This window comes from Artemia sp. Qi Xiang Cuo, chromosome 11, assembly GCF_049724085.1.
Source record: "Artemia sp. Qi Xiang Cuo chromosome 11, ASM4972408v1, whole genome shotgun sequence".
Classification (NCBI taxonomy): Eukaryota; Metazoa; Arthropoda; class Branchiopoda; order Anostraca; family Artemiidae; genus Artemia; species Artemia sp. Qi Xiang Cuo.
Window position 1 is genome coordinate 69,892,496 of NC_142804.1, and position 16,335 is coordinate 69,908,830.

General features: G+C 36.4%; 1 protein-coding gene across 2 annotated transcripts in view; it reads right to left on the reverse strand.

The window, feature by feature from the left end:
- Positions 1-16,335, reverse strand: part of Cth (Cystathionine gamma-lyase) — a 59,021-nt gene that overhangs the window by 41,899 nt on the left and 787 nt on the right. Inside the window, exon 1 of one of the 2 annotated variants that reach the window (XM_089096995.1) lies at positions 8,560-8,570. The exons of the other annotated variant lie outside the window; for it this stretch is intronic. The gene's annotated coding sequence lies outside the window, so the exon portion shown is untranslated. Of the gene's footprint in view, positions 1-8,559; positions 8,571-16,335 lie in introns of those variants that run through there. 2 annotated transcript variants of the gene reach the window in all.

Consider the following 16,335-nt stretch of genomic DNA (forward strand, 5'->3'; position numbering starts at 1 on the left):
ATCTTTTCTTAATATGAAAATTTGTCGTTTCATAATATCCCACTAAAGAATTTAAGAAACTAGAGAACCATAAGAATACCTCCAAGCCAATGGTCCGATCGAAATTTAGCATCATTTTATTTTGAGCTTTTTACTACATGATTTACGATATATTTGGTCATTAAGTGCTTTTAAGATAAAGTTAACAAATACCTAAACGGACCGAGAGTACCTTCAATCTGAACGGTCCGACCGATTTTTAATCCACAATAGGCTACATTTTCAATCTGGAACACGGGATTTGTGATCTAATCGTTCTTTCAGTATTTTTAGGATAGGCTATTGCTAACTAATACATAAGTTGGCTAAGAATACCTCCAACCCAAAAGGTCCAACCCGACCAAATTTCGGCTCGATGTTGGCTTCATAGTCAATTCAGAACTCTTTTACGCCGGATTTGTGATTTATTCGCTCTTTTAATATTTTCAAGGTAAAGTTAACAATATCTAAAAGGCACTCAGGCTAAAGTCAATGTCTGTTAATGATAACTATTTTTCTGATATGTTATGTCACACTTTCTTTCCTCTTTTTTTTCACTTCCGTATATCTTAGAAACTTTTGTTGAAGTGATTTCAGCCATTTTTTTCGATGTGAACGGCTCCCATGTCTTATACTATAATCAGGAAAGTGTTTGATTGTGTGAGTAGGGTGGGTTTTGTCGGTTGTTTTTTTGGTTATGTTATAGGAAAACAGTTCCTAAACTTAGTTATAAAATGTGTTTGATTGTGGCTGTCGTTTGGGAGTTTGCTGTTTTTTTTTTGTGAGGTTAACGTCTCCACGTCCAATAACTTTAAGCAGGAAAAGGTTTGATAGTGGCTGTCGGGTTTGGTTTTTCGTGTGTTTTTTTGGTTAGGTTATCCGCAAAAAGTTCTCACTCAAAGTTATAACAAATGTTTGATTGTGGCTGTCGTTTGGGATTTGTCGTGTGTGTGGTCTTTTGTCAAATGAATCTTATACCATTGTATCTTAAGGTGGACATATTTTTTTCATCTATAGAATATAAAAATGTTATCAAATTTTTCTGGAATTATGGTGATAGTTTTCAAACATTCGTGGTAATAAACTATAAATAATGAGCAGTCCGGCCTAATGGTAATCGAAACTCTAAAAAGGGAACTTTGATAACAACTATTTCATCAAAAGAATTGGCTTATTATGCTGATTCCAAATATATAAAGTTCATTGCGCTTAATTTTACCAATCAAATTCTACGAGTCTGAGAATGGTTGTCTGATTTTTGAAAAAATGGGGGATACCCATAAAGTTACGGGATCATTGCTGAATCTGATTTTCTGAATCTGATTTTCTGAATCTGAAAATCAGATCTTAATGAAAATCACATAATCAGATTCAGCATATCAGAACTCTTTTCGAGGTTTCAAGCTCCTATCAATATAAAAGTGTAATTTTGTATTTTTTGTTTTCCAGAAGAAAGATCGTAGGACGCGTGTTTTTTTTTCAGGATGATCGTATCATATCAATTGTTCTGGAAGATCGGGAGAGGGTTCTCTTAAACGGAAATTCGAATTTCTGGTGCCCTTTTTAAGTGACAAAAAAGATTGGATGGCAACTAGCCCCCCTCCCACGCCTCTTTCCCCTCAAATATGTCCCATAAAAATTTTGAGATAGCCATTTTGCTCAACATGATTGAAAGGTCTAATAACTATGTCTGTGGGAATGAGATGACCCCTTCCCCCCACAATCCCTTGGGAAATGGCTGCAAGTAATGGAATTTGCACATTATTTACAAACAGAATTTGTTTCTGGAAAATGTACGAAAATTCTTTTGGGGGATTTTCTGCGGGGGGAGAGTTGGATTTTCCGGAGGTAATTTTCCACGGAGGGGGAGATTTCCCGGCCTGATTGGAACACGATCACAAACTAAATAAAAAAAAGTTTTTCTCAACTGAAAGTAAGTAGCAACATTAAAGGTTAAAAGGAACAGACACTATTCTGTATATGAGGAGGGCTACCATCTCCTCGATCCCTCACTCTTTCCGCTAAAGTTTGAATTGTTTGTCCCAATGCTTTAGGAACAACTGCTAAAACACAAGGCCAGTTGATTTGGAATAGGAACCAATTTTTTAAAGCGCTAAAAAACTTTAGCGTAAAGAGTGAGGAATTGAGGAGGGGGCAGGCCTCCTTATATATGGAACAGCTTTTGTTCATTTTAAGTTTTATTGTTGCTCCTTCCTATCAGTTAAAACAACTTCCTTTTTATTTAATTACATCCAAGATACTTTTGGTGAATTACTGGTTTCGACTAGTACCGGAAAGAAACTTAACGGCAAAAGAATTATCACCAACTACCTTGAAAAAAAAAAAAAAAAATTTACATTTTTTGATACGTAATTCATGAAATAGTTTTTCCATTTTCTACATGAGTTGACAAAACACTAAAGAGGTTTACATTTATGCTTACTGAACAACTTTAAACGTTGTATCAAAAACAACTATAAGTGAAAATAAGGATGAAAAAATAATGTACAATCCACTAAGTATCAGAGTATCACTAAGTATCACTAAGTATCACTAAGTATTTTTTTTCAAAAAGGAGCTATATGTTACTCTTCCTAAGGCGAAACATTTACTGACCAATTTTCTTTTCAAAATTCATTCAATGTTCAAGTTGAGATAGACTTCAAAGTTGTTTAAGAGCCTCACATTCAGTACGCTATTTAAGATATTTTAATGGCTTTCAATGGAAGCAGTTGTTTTTCAAGCATGCCCGTGAAATATCAGGGGGATGAGGGAGAATGCCAAGATCCCTTTCCCATACTAATTCTTTTATATTAAAAAAATTGACAGTTTCATGTAAATGTAAGCGATGTAATACTCGGAGGGAGGGGTGTATCGTCCACACTAACCACCTCTCAAATTTTCTAATTACCTAATAGGAACAGAAGGTTCCATTGTAACTGAACCCCTATAACTGAACCACCGTGCAACTGAACCCCCGGGCAACTGAACCCCCGTATAACCGAACCCCGGGCAACTTAACCCCCGTACAACTGAGCCCCGTGCAACTGAACCCCCGTGCAATTGAACCCTCGTGCTACAGAACCCCCGTGCAACTGAACCCCCTTTAACTGAACCTTCGTGCAACTCAACCCCATTTAACTAAACCCCCGTTAACTGAACTCCCATGTAACTGAACCATCGTGCAACTGAAGCCCCGTGAAACTGAACTCTCGTGATACTGAACCCTCATGCAACTGAACTCTCTTTAACTGAACCCTCGTGCAACTCAACCACCGTGCAACTCAACCCCATTTAACTAAACACCCGTGTAACTGAGCCCTCATGTAACTGTAACTGTGTGTAACCATGTAGCCATGTAACTGTGTGTTAACGAACACAACTGATGAGCGAAAATTGATAAAAGAGAGGGGTAATACCGAACTCTCAGCTACCATTCTTGGGAGACATCTGACAGTTTATAAGTGACCATGGAATTCCTGTGTTGTTTTAAAGTCATTTTTCTGTGGCGTGGCGGCAGAGTGCACCTGGCGATGATAAATCACATCAGTCCAGTTTTTGTCAGGAAAAGATTACTCAGTGATAATTTATTGCTCCCGCTAGGATTATGCGCTTCTAGGTCCGGGCCTAGGGACCTAGTGGCAAATCCAGGCCTGAGCGTGCACATATTTCCTTTTGGTGAATTGACTTTCCCTTTAAGCGCTCTCTGAAACTTCCAACTTAATACACAAATCCCTTTTTGAGATATGCCATTTTGAAAATCTGCATGCACATAGTGTCTCTTGATTTAGTTCAAGTTCCACCATAAATACCTCATTCTGTCAAATTTTTAACTCGATATGCGTAGCCTTAATAGTGCTAGTTTAATAGTAGCAGAGGTTGCAGTAGGAGCAGTAGAAGTAATAATAGTGTTGAATTTGTAGTAGTAGTAGCAGTATTAATAGCAGTAGTAGCAGGTAGATGCCCCAGAAGTTTCATCTTGATACGCTAAGCTCTTCCGAAAAAAATTGCAGATACACCTGTATCAGTAATCTGTATGTTATTGCAAGTTACCAATTGTTAAAAAAATCAATTGTTTTTATAGAAGGGATGATCGTAAAAACTTTGAAGGAGGCTTATTCGATTGGAAATTGAAAGTTCAAGTTCAATTTTGAAGAATCAAAAGTAATCACAGGGCAATCAGCCTTTCCCTCTTAACTCCCCCCCCCCCCCCAAATCCGGCCGATCAAAATAAAAATAAACATTTTGTTCAAAAGAGTCTAAAGATCAAAACACTCTGCCTTTGGGGTTAACAAAACCACCAGCAGCATCTGGGTCAAGGGCTGTAAGTTAAGCTAGTTGCTCATTGCTAACATAAGGTTTATTTAGATAAAAATTTGTATGAACTTTGGGGAGAGGGGCTCATTCGATTGGAAATCAAAATTTCCAGTGCACTTTTTTAGAGTTAAAAGTCATCGGAGGGCTTCAACCCCACCCTATTTTTTCCCCAAATACATCCGATCTAAATTTTGGGACTACAATTTTATTCAAAACAGATTAGAGGTTAAATAAACATATCATAGTTAAATAACTATTGCTTATAACCAAATTGTGTTACACCCAACATAAGTAATGTGGTTGAGTTGCACGAGGGTTCAGTTGCACGAGGGTTCAGTTGCACGGTGGTTCAGTAACACGAGGGTTCAGTTGCACAGTGGTTCAGTTACACGAGGGTTCAGTTGCACGGTGGTTCAGTTGCACGGTGGTTCACTTACACGGGGGTTCAGTTACACGGAGGTTCAGTTAAAGGAGGTTGAGTTGCACGGGGGTTTAGTTACACGAGGTTTTAGTTAAATGGAGTTCAGTTACCCGGGGGTTTGGTTACACGGTGGTTCAGTTGCTTGGGGTTCAGTTACACGGGGGTTCAGTTACACGCACACCGGAACAGAAGCCTGCTCCCACCAAAGATCAGTCCTGAGGACCCAGAGGAAATGAAGCAATTTCGACTTATTAGACCCCCTCTCATACCTGAAAAAAAAATCATACTGCAGAGTAGGACTATAAGTAACCTCAAAATCACAACTACTCCACAGAATAGTCACCACAGTGACAATATGCTGCCCTAAAACAAACTTTTATAGATTATATCTTTTAGTTAATCGTCAAAAATGGATTAGGGAAATGGCATTTAACCAAAAACAAACAGTTGGGCTATAAAACATAATGAAAACTATAAATTTCGAATTCGTTATCTATTGTCTGTTCGAAAATTTGGCTGGTCTACAAATTCAGATTCAATTTGAGAATAAAAACCCTAACTTAAAATGGCAATTCAAAAATGTAATCAAATGGGATTGATAAGGCCTTATTCCAGAGAAAATGAGGAGTCCAATCCACTCATGAAGTGAATAGAATAGCCTAGATTAAGATGTTACAACTAGTAAAAGGTAGCCTAGTGTAGAGCTTATAAGTATAAAATCCAGAAATCCAAAGTGTCAAATTCTACAACAATGCCAAAAACTTTAATTATAAAAACCTACTGAACAATAAACCACCTATAAAATAATAAACCATGCAAAGAACTAAAGAAATAGACTTTCTTTCTGTAGAGTATATGCACGCCTCCTCTTTAGAACAAAATCAAACTCTCCAGGTGATGCAAATTAAAATTTAATGAGCTATTTTGCAAATAGCTCATCGCACTGGACTTGAAATCCTGAGAAGATGGTTTTTTAGTCCTGGCGTTGTTGATTGGTTTGGAACGGGGTCAATGGTGTGAATCTGTAAGCTCAGCCAGAGTCCTAAATGGATGTGCCTGCTCTAAATGAAAATCAAGGGGAAAAACACCGGAAGCGTCGGATGATTTGACCCCAACCACGCATTGCACTCTCGGCCGAAAGCAGTGAATCAGGAGATTGGTACCTGTGCCAGGGCTTCCACTATCCCCGAATTTTCGGGGATCTCCCCGAAAATCTATGTGTCTCCCCGAAAAAATTTATTTTTCCCCAAATCCCCGAAATTTCCCCGAAAATCACTCATCCACGGTTTGACCCCTAGTGACTATCCCTAGCAAACATTACTTTACATACCATAATTTTTCACTACTCTCTTGCTTGTTAATTTACGTCTCCTGTGTTACTTTGCATAAGAACCAGACCGATACAATTTAATTATAGAGGTTCTTTATATGTTCACAAAAGTATCACTTTCTTTTATTTAGATTTAATAATTTCGAATGCAGTATTCCAAATGTTAGAAGATTCTTACATTTGCATCATTCGTGGTCAAGTATCTTGACAAAATTAGCCAAGAATTATACTTGAATGTGTTTAGAGGAACGCTCAGTTAGATTCTGGATTTTGAAATTGAACTTCTAAAGAAAGAGAATTGCTTTGAAAACCGAATCATAAGTTTAAATTTGGTTTTCTTTCGCTATTTTCGGTTTTGGACATACTGTATTAATGTTTAATACGTAATAATTGAAAGTATAATATATTGCAGAAATTTATCTTCTTGCAAGGAATTCTTACCTTTTAAGCTTTTGTTTCATTTGGTGTGTAAAATTCAAGTTCTTTTCTTTTTATCTGAGAATTGCGTTTGTCATACCACCCTTTATCCTGAAACGTATTCACCCAGAAATCCCTCATAATTATTACTCTGGTCCCTTCACCCGTGTAATATTTTCAGTGGGCGTAATATTTTAAACTGCAGTTTTGGGAACTTTTTACGGTCTCGCAAACCTGTTAGTTAGACAAACGAAATTTTACGGAAAATATATTCTGCTCAAATATGGGATAGCCAAGTAAATATGTTTAAATATCTAAGGCCTACCTTTACAACTTCTAATGCTTTAACAATTAATAACCTTGTATGAAGGCTAATTCTGAGATAAAAAAAAATTTAAAAGTAAATATGGTATAATTTATTTCTTCCTAAGAACTATCCTTAAATACGATCTTCTTACCATAAAAAATGCACAACTCCCTGCCCCTCCTAATGAGGAAAAATTTAGCTACAGACTATGTAAAAGATCGAGGAATAGAGGATTCAAACGGAAGTAACCCCAAAAATATTATCCATAAGAAAATATACAATACAGCTTAAAGTAAAAATTTGGGTATTAGGCTCATATTGTTTTCTTGTCAAGTTTTAAATATTTTCGGGCATATTTATCACGAACAGTTGGTTAATAATGTCAAATAATGTTAGTGCGAAGTAAAAGAATTAGTAAATTTTATATGATTTGTAGCCTACAGCTATCATGTCCAGGCATTAGATGGGCTGATATAGAAATGAGACTGCAATAAGCATTATATTTGGAATATGGATGGTCACAGGGTTGGTGGGAGGGTTGGGGGTTAATCGGTGACTATATAGTAATTATGAGGTAACCCAAAGAAAGGAAAGCATAGTAGAAACAAACAATGAAAAAAATGTATGTTCCGATGGGGTATTTTCCGCACGGGGGTGGGTATTTTTCGCGGGGGATATTTTCCGCGGGGAGAATTTCCGTGGTACTTTCCGTGGGGAGTATTTTCAGCGGGGGAATATTTTCTGTGGGGTATATTTTTGCAAGGAGGGGGGGGGTAAACACCTAAGTCCTTAGAAGTAGCATGAAAAACCAATAATGTCTCTATTGTCACAAAAATTCCCTTTTTAATTTAAGTTTAAATTTACTTGTTAAGTTTAGTTCTTATTTGTTTTTAAGTTTTAATATTACCCCGTATAGGTTGAATTTGTCTATTTAATTTACTTATCTGGAAACCGCAAACAATATGTTTTTGTTTTTAAATATTATTAATGAATTTCTGAGATTAATGACTTGATATAAAATTGCTACTGGTATTTACAGCTCCATTGTGTTAACTATTTTTCTTCTTTTTTTAAAAAACAATTTTGAAGTTTTTGCCGCAATAATCAACAATAAGTGTTTTCAGCTATGGGTTCCAATCCCGGGCTCTGGCTCTAAAACCTATTTTGTAAATGGCTTGATTTACTACGCAGATACAAGCCCTACTTGAGCCTGAAAACGAAGCTAGAACCAATTTTGGCTCCCTAATTTTCGCAACGAAATACCATTTTGTTTTTTCCCCGAAAAATCACCAAATCTTGAAGACTTGTCCCCGAAAACTCCCCGAATTTTTAAGACTTGTCCCCGAATTCTAATTTTCGAGAGTGGAAGCCCTGCCTGTGCAACGCAGACCATCGGTCAGCATGTGGAAAAGTTTAAGTTTAGGGTAAGTATTTCGTAAATAAGATTCTAAATCAAGAAAAGAAAGTAGGACACTGTTAAAATTATAAGATGCCAAATTAATCCAATTTTTATTTCGCCATTTTATTTCCTAATCATTACAGTTTTCACTTTTTGAAAGGTAGAATCTAATAAAGTACCAAGCTCGCTCAAACCATTCAAAAAACAAACGAAAATTCAAATAAAACAGTTACAACTTAAAAAAAAAATGCGAAACAGGTATATACTATTTTTTATAATGAATATAAAGCAAGAATACAATACATTGTTTGTGAGCCAGAATGAACGAACAATTTCAGTTGTCAACTTACAGAGTAGTGAACGTTCCTCCACCTCAGTTAGTTAAAGACTAAGAAAATATCGGAGCATGTTGCTCTTTTCTTCTGTCTAACTATGGATGAATCTGATTGGACAGAAAGAGATCAGCCCCTTAATTTTTACTTCTCGAGACATTTTCTTTGAAAAACAAAGTAAATATTTTCGGGTGTACCTCAAAAGTATCGGTTCTACGAAAATTTTATTTTACTATACTTACTATAATTACGATTATAGTACGATTACTATACTTACTATAATATTTTACTATAATTACGATTTACTGTTATCAGTAAATCTAGGAGACTTCAGAATCCTGATGCAGTAAAGCAGTAAACTGTAGCGAGTATAATAGGAATAGGAGTTGGTAGGGGGGGGGGGGGCAATCCCCTCACCAAGAAAGACGACACTAAAAACGTACAAAAATAGGCAAATCAAAATATCCCCTTCTAAATTTTTAAAAAAATAACTTTTGGTTGCCCCCCCCGCCCCAGAAATTTCTGGTACTCAAGATACCATAGAATAGTAAGCCCTAGACCTCCATTGCCAAAGCCCCGAGGAGTGTTGCAGCAACCATGATCTATGGGGTCATAGTTCTGAAGCAACATCTGCAGCTTTATCTCATGGGTGATATATTTGTAAGCTCCCTAACACATATACAAATGCATTATCAACTTTTAATTACAAACTTTCGTGTGTAAGAAGTAATCGCCAAACTCTGTATCCGTACTGTTTTTGTTTTCAGCTGCATTAAGACTCTGTGCTACTACGGTTAGTGATTATCCATGCAACGGGTCATTGTGGAAACTTTTATTTCTTAAGGGCTGGGCACACGTAGCTGATTTCGTGAAGTGATTTCCAAATCAGCGCCGATTTTAAAAGAAATCGGCGTCGATTTTAGCTTGAAAAATTTTCTAGTTTTCGGCGCCGATTCACAAAATCAGCGCTGATTTTCATCATGATCATCAAAACAAAAATAGGGATACAAATAAATAGTCAACCAGAGGTATCTGTGGTGAAAGACCCCACTACTAAGCTGAGAACTAAGCTGAGATCAATCATGCAACTGTTAATAAACTCCAGTTGACTATTTGTGTCCATGATTTTTGTTTTGAAAATTTTGCGCAATAAATTTTTCTTTCAACAAATTTTTCTTACCGTTATCGTTTGTCCACTGATGCTGAAATCGGTTCCCGAAATCAGCAACGTGTGCCGAGCCCTTTAGTGTAAGATTCATTTTCGGATCTACAAGAGTGCATGCCCTCTTGCTTACTTTTCATGGTATTAAACCTCCAAAATATAATAAATATCAAAATCGAAAATTTTTGAAGAAATTGGTTATGTTTCCAGATTAGGATTTCGGGTATTATTTACCAAAAATTTATGAGTGATATGGTATTTTGATTAGGTTGTCGAAGAGGTAATACAAAGTTTTATCGTTATTCAAAGTTAATGATTTCTTTTAGATACAGAAGAGTGCAAGTCTTCTGGCTGACTTTCCATGGCATTAAATTTGTAAGACAAAATAAATATCAAAATCGAAAATTATATGAAAACATTAGGAACTGCTCTGTTTCGAAATCACGATTTGCGGTATTATTTCCCAAAAATTTATGAGAGCGATACGAAAATTTCGCTTAAGTTTTCGAAGAGATAATATGACGTTCTATTAGTATTCAAAATTATTTTATTTCTAAAAAGCTTGTGTAAACTTTTATTTTTTAGCGCAGGGTTTATTTTCAGATATAGAAGAGTACGTGTCTTCTTGCTTACTTTTCACGGCATTAAATGTCTAAAATGTAATGAAAATCGGAATAAAAACAATTAAAAAAACAATCGGAACTTCTCTGTTTAGACATCAGGGTCTGCGGTATTATTTCCCAGAATTTCATGAAAGATAAAAAAATTTTGCTTAGGTTTTCGAAGATATAATATGAAGTTCTATCAGTATTCAAAATATTCGACTTCTACAAAGTTTAGCTTATAAAATGGGAAATATTACTTGGGTAAAATGTTGGAAATTTGCATGGTAAAAACTTCAAAATAGAAAGTCACGGAACGAATTTCATTTTTGAAAACCGATAACAACTCCGGTTCTTAGAAGATCAAGATCTATTTATCCTTGTTCAAAAACATCAATCTTTTTCTAGAAAAATATTTTCTCTAAGATATCAAAAAATTTGATGCGTCATAACAACTTTGGAAAGAATTTCTAAATGAACGAAGCGATGTCTTCTATAATAAAGTTCAAACCATCATGCGTAAAGCCCAAAAAATCAGAATTTGGCATTCGAGATCAACTTTTCTAGAATTATTTCGAAGAAATCTAGAAGAGATACATAATTTTGTTCTCCAGTTCCCAGAAAGATGATTTAATGTTCTGCAGAGAGTTCTGAAAAAGTCTATCCAGCTAGGATAGTATTGTCTTGACATCATGTAGAACATGAGAAAAAAACAGAATCTGTTATTTTTCTTGAAAACTGCTAAAAATTTTGAGAAATTAGTTAGAACTTTTCTACCCTATTTCACGATCCCCAACCAAGAAATACTTTGAGTTTGTATCTCTTACCACTTCCGGGCTACAGACTGCTGGTCACGAGAAACGGCTGCTTGGGATGCTTTCGTATCAAAAGCTGTGAAAGCAGTATTTTTGTTCCGCAACAGAGCGATATATGTCGCGGTACATGCTATACATAAATACGCTGCAGTGGTATGGTAAGAGCAAGGGATTTGGAAGATTCTTACGGATTTTGTCTGATCATCAACAGTTATCCTAAGTGATTTGATCAAACCAAAACAAAGAAGAACTGACAAGAAACCGCAAATGAAGGCATTCACACCCAGGAACAAAGGCATGATCAACGAAGGACGATTTCAAAGGTGCCTTCGCCAACAATCTGCCTCCGATATCTCTCACTTCTTTTCCGCCCCGCGGACACTGGACTAGCGACTCCGTACTGCGAGGATAGGGAGATGTTGTTAGTCCGGAGAGGCAGCCGCAGCAAATATTTCGCATTCTGGAGCAGTAAGAAGAGACCAAAAAGGTTCAAGGGCGAGCAGATGCGGTAAAACAAATGCATTATAAACGCTAGCTAAGATACGGCTGTTAAATTTTAACTTTAATTCAACTAGTAAACATCTTCCGTTAAATCAACTAGTATACATATTCCTAGATTTGTTTGACAAAAAAATCTTTCAGAAGTTGATGAGTGGCTCGAAAATTTGACCCAATCGGTACACCAAGATACGTCAGTGTGCTTTAATAGCACAATACGTCAGTTGTGCTTTAATAACGTGTTCACCCAACTAAACATTTGTCGGGCAATCTGAGCGGTGATCAGGAACTCAGTCTTACTCTCATTAAATCGAAGACCAATACAATTATACTCCCTATCGAGAATTCGAAAATTTTCGTATGCTAAAATTTTTTATTAATTATTTTTTCCTGGGAAATAATTGATTTATGCGAAAATATTGCTGCCGTTTTGGAACAGCCGTTTCCTTTACTACTACCCTAAAATATATATCTCCCGAGGTGCCCCCCCCAAAAAAAAAATTCCCGTGGAAAATAAGGCTTTCCACAGTTGAGAATTTTATTTGAGTTTTTTTTTTTTTTTTCCGTAGGGAAATGGAATTTTGGTACTTGTAGGGAAATGGCTATTATGCGCCACTCACTCAAGTTTACGCTGTGCAAAATTCGAGAACACACCGTTTTTTTTTTGTTAGTTTCTTTGTTACTTTACAAATAAATCTGCGCTATAGATGTGCATATTAGGGAGGGGGGGGGGTGTAAGCATAACTTGTCTGCATGCAAAATGTGTTTGGTACAATTATTCTGCATATTAGCTAGATAGACAAATAAGTGTATTTTAAAGCCAAATATACGGCCATGAACACAGTAAAATAACATAAATAAATATAGTGAATGGGGAGGGGAGTTTAACCCCCCAAAAGTGCCCTCCCCCACGAAAAATACCCCCCTCCTTCGGAAAGTAACCCACACGGAAAATACCCCCTCCTTGGAAAATACCCTCGTGGAAAATAAGGTTTCTAAATTTGAAACTTTTATTAGAGTTTTTTTTTTATAGTTTTAGTCAGTTTTGTTTATAGTTGAAGTCAGAAAATAATTCTTTCTAGCTTTATTTGTTGAAGTAAAAAAAGTGGAGCTATATTTCATAGCTCCATCGGGAATCGCAGCCCTTCCCCCGGGACCTGTCATGGCCTCGTTAAGTCAAAAATGAGTAGAAATAAATTCAAATAATTTTCCATGCGTAAAACTACCACAAATAACCATAAATAAGTGAATTGAACCCAAAACGAACAGAAATAACAATAAATAACCTATTCAAATCCAAATAGCAACAATTAGCATGAGTAGGGCTGTCAACCCCCACACCTCCTCAAGACCAGAAAGTAATTTGCACTTTACTAAAAACAAAATACATTTTAAATGTCTTCACTTTTTTTACTTCAACAAATAAAGAAGTATTAAGACTATAAGGAATATATATCACAATATGTATATCAAACTGACAATACAAGTTTTTTTAAGTAAAGTGCAAATTATTTTCTGGTCTGAAGAAGACATGGTGTTGTCAGCCGTACTCCTTTTACTTTTTGCTCGTTTTGAGTTTGACTAGGCTATCTATTATAATTTCTGTTAGTTTTGGGTTTCATTTATTTGTTAATGGTGACTTGTGGTAGTTTTGCACTTGGAAGATACGAAAAAGAAACTCGTAGAATATGACAACAGTTTTGTCCGTAAAAACTTAAACAATTTAGAATGTGTTGGTTCCCAAAGCCAACTATCTTTTCAAAGGATAGCTAAACCTTCTTAAACTTTTTGGTGCCATATGTTTTAGCTTAATTTTGATGATTGTTTGCCTAAATTGTTTTTCTTCTTCATTTTTTTTTTTTAATTTGGCACCCGCTACTGCCAAAAATTGCTGAAAATAATATTGAAGCCTTTTCAGCACAAATGGATTTGTGTTTTTTTTTTCTTTAAGTTTTTAAGTCACTTTCTGGTGTGTAAATTCCTCTTTTTCCCATTCATTTGCCCTTTTCAACAAAACTATAAAAAATCTTAAATAAAAGTTTCAAATTTAGAAACCTTATTTTCCACAGGGGGGAGGGTATTTTCCAAGGAGGGAGTATTTTCGCTGGGGTTACTTTCCGAAGGAGGGGGGTATTTTTCGTGGGGGAGGGCATTTTTGGGGGGTTAAACCCCCCCCCCCCCATTCACTATATTCATTTTTTTACTGTGTTCATGGCCGTATATTTGGCTTTAAAATACACTTATTTGTCTATCTATCTAATATGCAGAATAATTGCACCAAGCACATTTTCCATGCAGACCCGTTATGCTTATCCCCCCCTAATGTGCAAATCTATAGCGCAAACTTATTTCTAAAGTAACGGAGAAACTAACAAAAAAAAAACATTGTGTTCTCGAATTTTACACAGCGTAAACTTGAGTGAGTGGCGCATAATACACAAGTAACAAAATTCCATCCCCCTATGGAAATTAAAAAAATAAAACTCAAATAAATTCTCACATTTGGAAAGTCTTATTTTCCACGTTTTTTTTTGGGGGGGGGGGGCGGGGTATTTTCCGCGGGAGGGGGGTATTTTTACGGGGAGGGGGGGGGTATTTCCCACGGAAGGGGGGTTATTTTCCGGGGGTATTTTCCAGGGGGGTATTCACCTAGAACTATCTCCCGAGAATGCTAACTAGAACTCATAGAATAAATGTTAGAGGTCTATTAAGCGTAGCCCAACTGGCTGTTCCTGTTGTTTCTTACTCAACTAGATAAGGGTTGAAATCCACTAAGATTCCAAAAATGTTATGGAGCCTAAACAAAGCCCCATCCCTGGGATCCACATGTGAAACAAAACTTCATTATATGAGAAGGTCTTCGAAGTCTTAAACCTGGCCCTCACTATGACTACCACGAGTGAATCAAATTTTACCATTGAGAAACCAATATTTTGGGTGATAACATGATCTTCCAAATCTGGTAGATTTTAATTCTTTATCTAGTCGGACAAAAAAAAATTACTAAGAACAACCGTTCGGACGGTTTCTAATAGACCCGAAACCTAAAATCGATCGTTCAGGGGCGGAAGGGGTTCCCCCTGGATCCATGCCTTGGCTACCCTGAAATTTCATTAACTGAGGAGCTTTGCAAAGTCTTAATCTAGCCCTGACTATTACTTTATAAGTAGACCAAATTTGTCCGCGAATTACCAGAGATCAGACTCAATCACATTTTTTTCCGAATCTCGGTGGAAACAATTAGTTGGGTAGCGTCTAGTAGACCCCCAACTTGTTAGGAGTCTGTTAAATAGGTTTACTAATTGAGTCAGATTAAACTACTGAATTATCGGTCTAGCGGGCCTGTCAGGGGGGGGGGGTCACCCCTCTGATTCATATCTCCCCCAACGTTTCATCAGCTGAAGTCCCCTGTAAGGTGGTAATCTGGCCCTGACTGTTGTGGATAGATCAGATTTCCCCATGAAAAACCGAGGGTTTTTGCTCGAGGACGTTTCTACTCGACTCTTGGCGTATCAAACTAATCAAGCAAAAAATAAAAGAACTACTGGTTGACTAACATCAAAAACAAGAAGAACGATAGGGAAATCTTTTCACAAGACGGTGAAGATAACTTGAATAAATATTTCGGCCCTATGTCCAAGGGCCGTCCTCAGCAAGACAAAAATATATAAAAGAAAGAAAACTCACGACAACATGCGACAGATAAAACTAAAGGTAAAGTTTTACAAAAGAGCCTTGGCATCCCTACTCCAGCGAAGTTCAACCAGAACTGATAAATAAAATGAGGTAAAACAAGGATTCATTCAAATGAAAGAAAAATAATTAAAAAAACGTTCTTATTGCTAACGCTGCCTTTTTGGCAGCTAACCTCAAAGGTCTTTTTGTTACCGGTTCTGTAATAATGTCTACTGGTTTTTTAAAATATTTTGTAAGGTTATTTTTGATTAAATTTGTGTATAGTGTTTAATGAATATTTCCCCAAGTCCCTATTTAAGGAAACATTATTATTAATATTAAGTTTGATTTCAATTGCTTCTCGAACTACCTGTTTTATACCTAGGTCATTGCTAATAAGGGCAGATTCTTCAAAAAGTATTTTGTGGCGAGGATTTTCAAAAACATGCCTGCCTAAGGCAGAATCAAAAGAAATAGTAGCAATATTAGAATTTAGAGCTTTGGTAATATCATCGTCATGCCGTTGTAGGGGTTTCTCTAAATTATGGTGAGTTTTACCTACATAGTATTTGCCACAATCGCATGGTATTTGATAGACCCCTTTTTGGCGAGTAACTGGGTTTTATCTTTACCAAAAGGTAGGTAATTTATGTTTTTGAAATGATTGGTAAATACTACATACAGATTATTTTGTGTGCAAACTTTTTTTAAGATTCGTAAAGATTTTTGGGTTGCAATTTATTGGTTGACTGATGCCCAATAGACTCCTCAATAATTCATTAGCTGAGGGGCCGCTGTCAGGTCTCAACTTGGCCCTAACCATGACTTCTACGAGTGGATAGCAAATACGGGAGTCATAAGATAAAAGATTGGACAGCAAAAAATGAAAAAAGAAGCATCTTATTTTGGTTCTTACTAATAAGCAAAGCAGGTGGGGAGGAAGGAGGAGGAGTGTTTTGAAATTTTGCCTGAATAGTATTAACATCTGCCGCCAGGGTTAGTAATGCATGTGGAGTGGAGTAATCCAGCTGTCAGCTGCAAT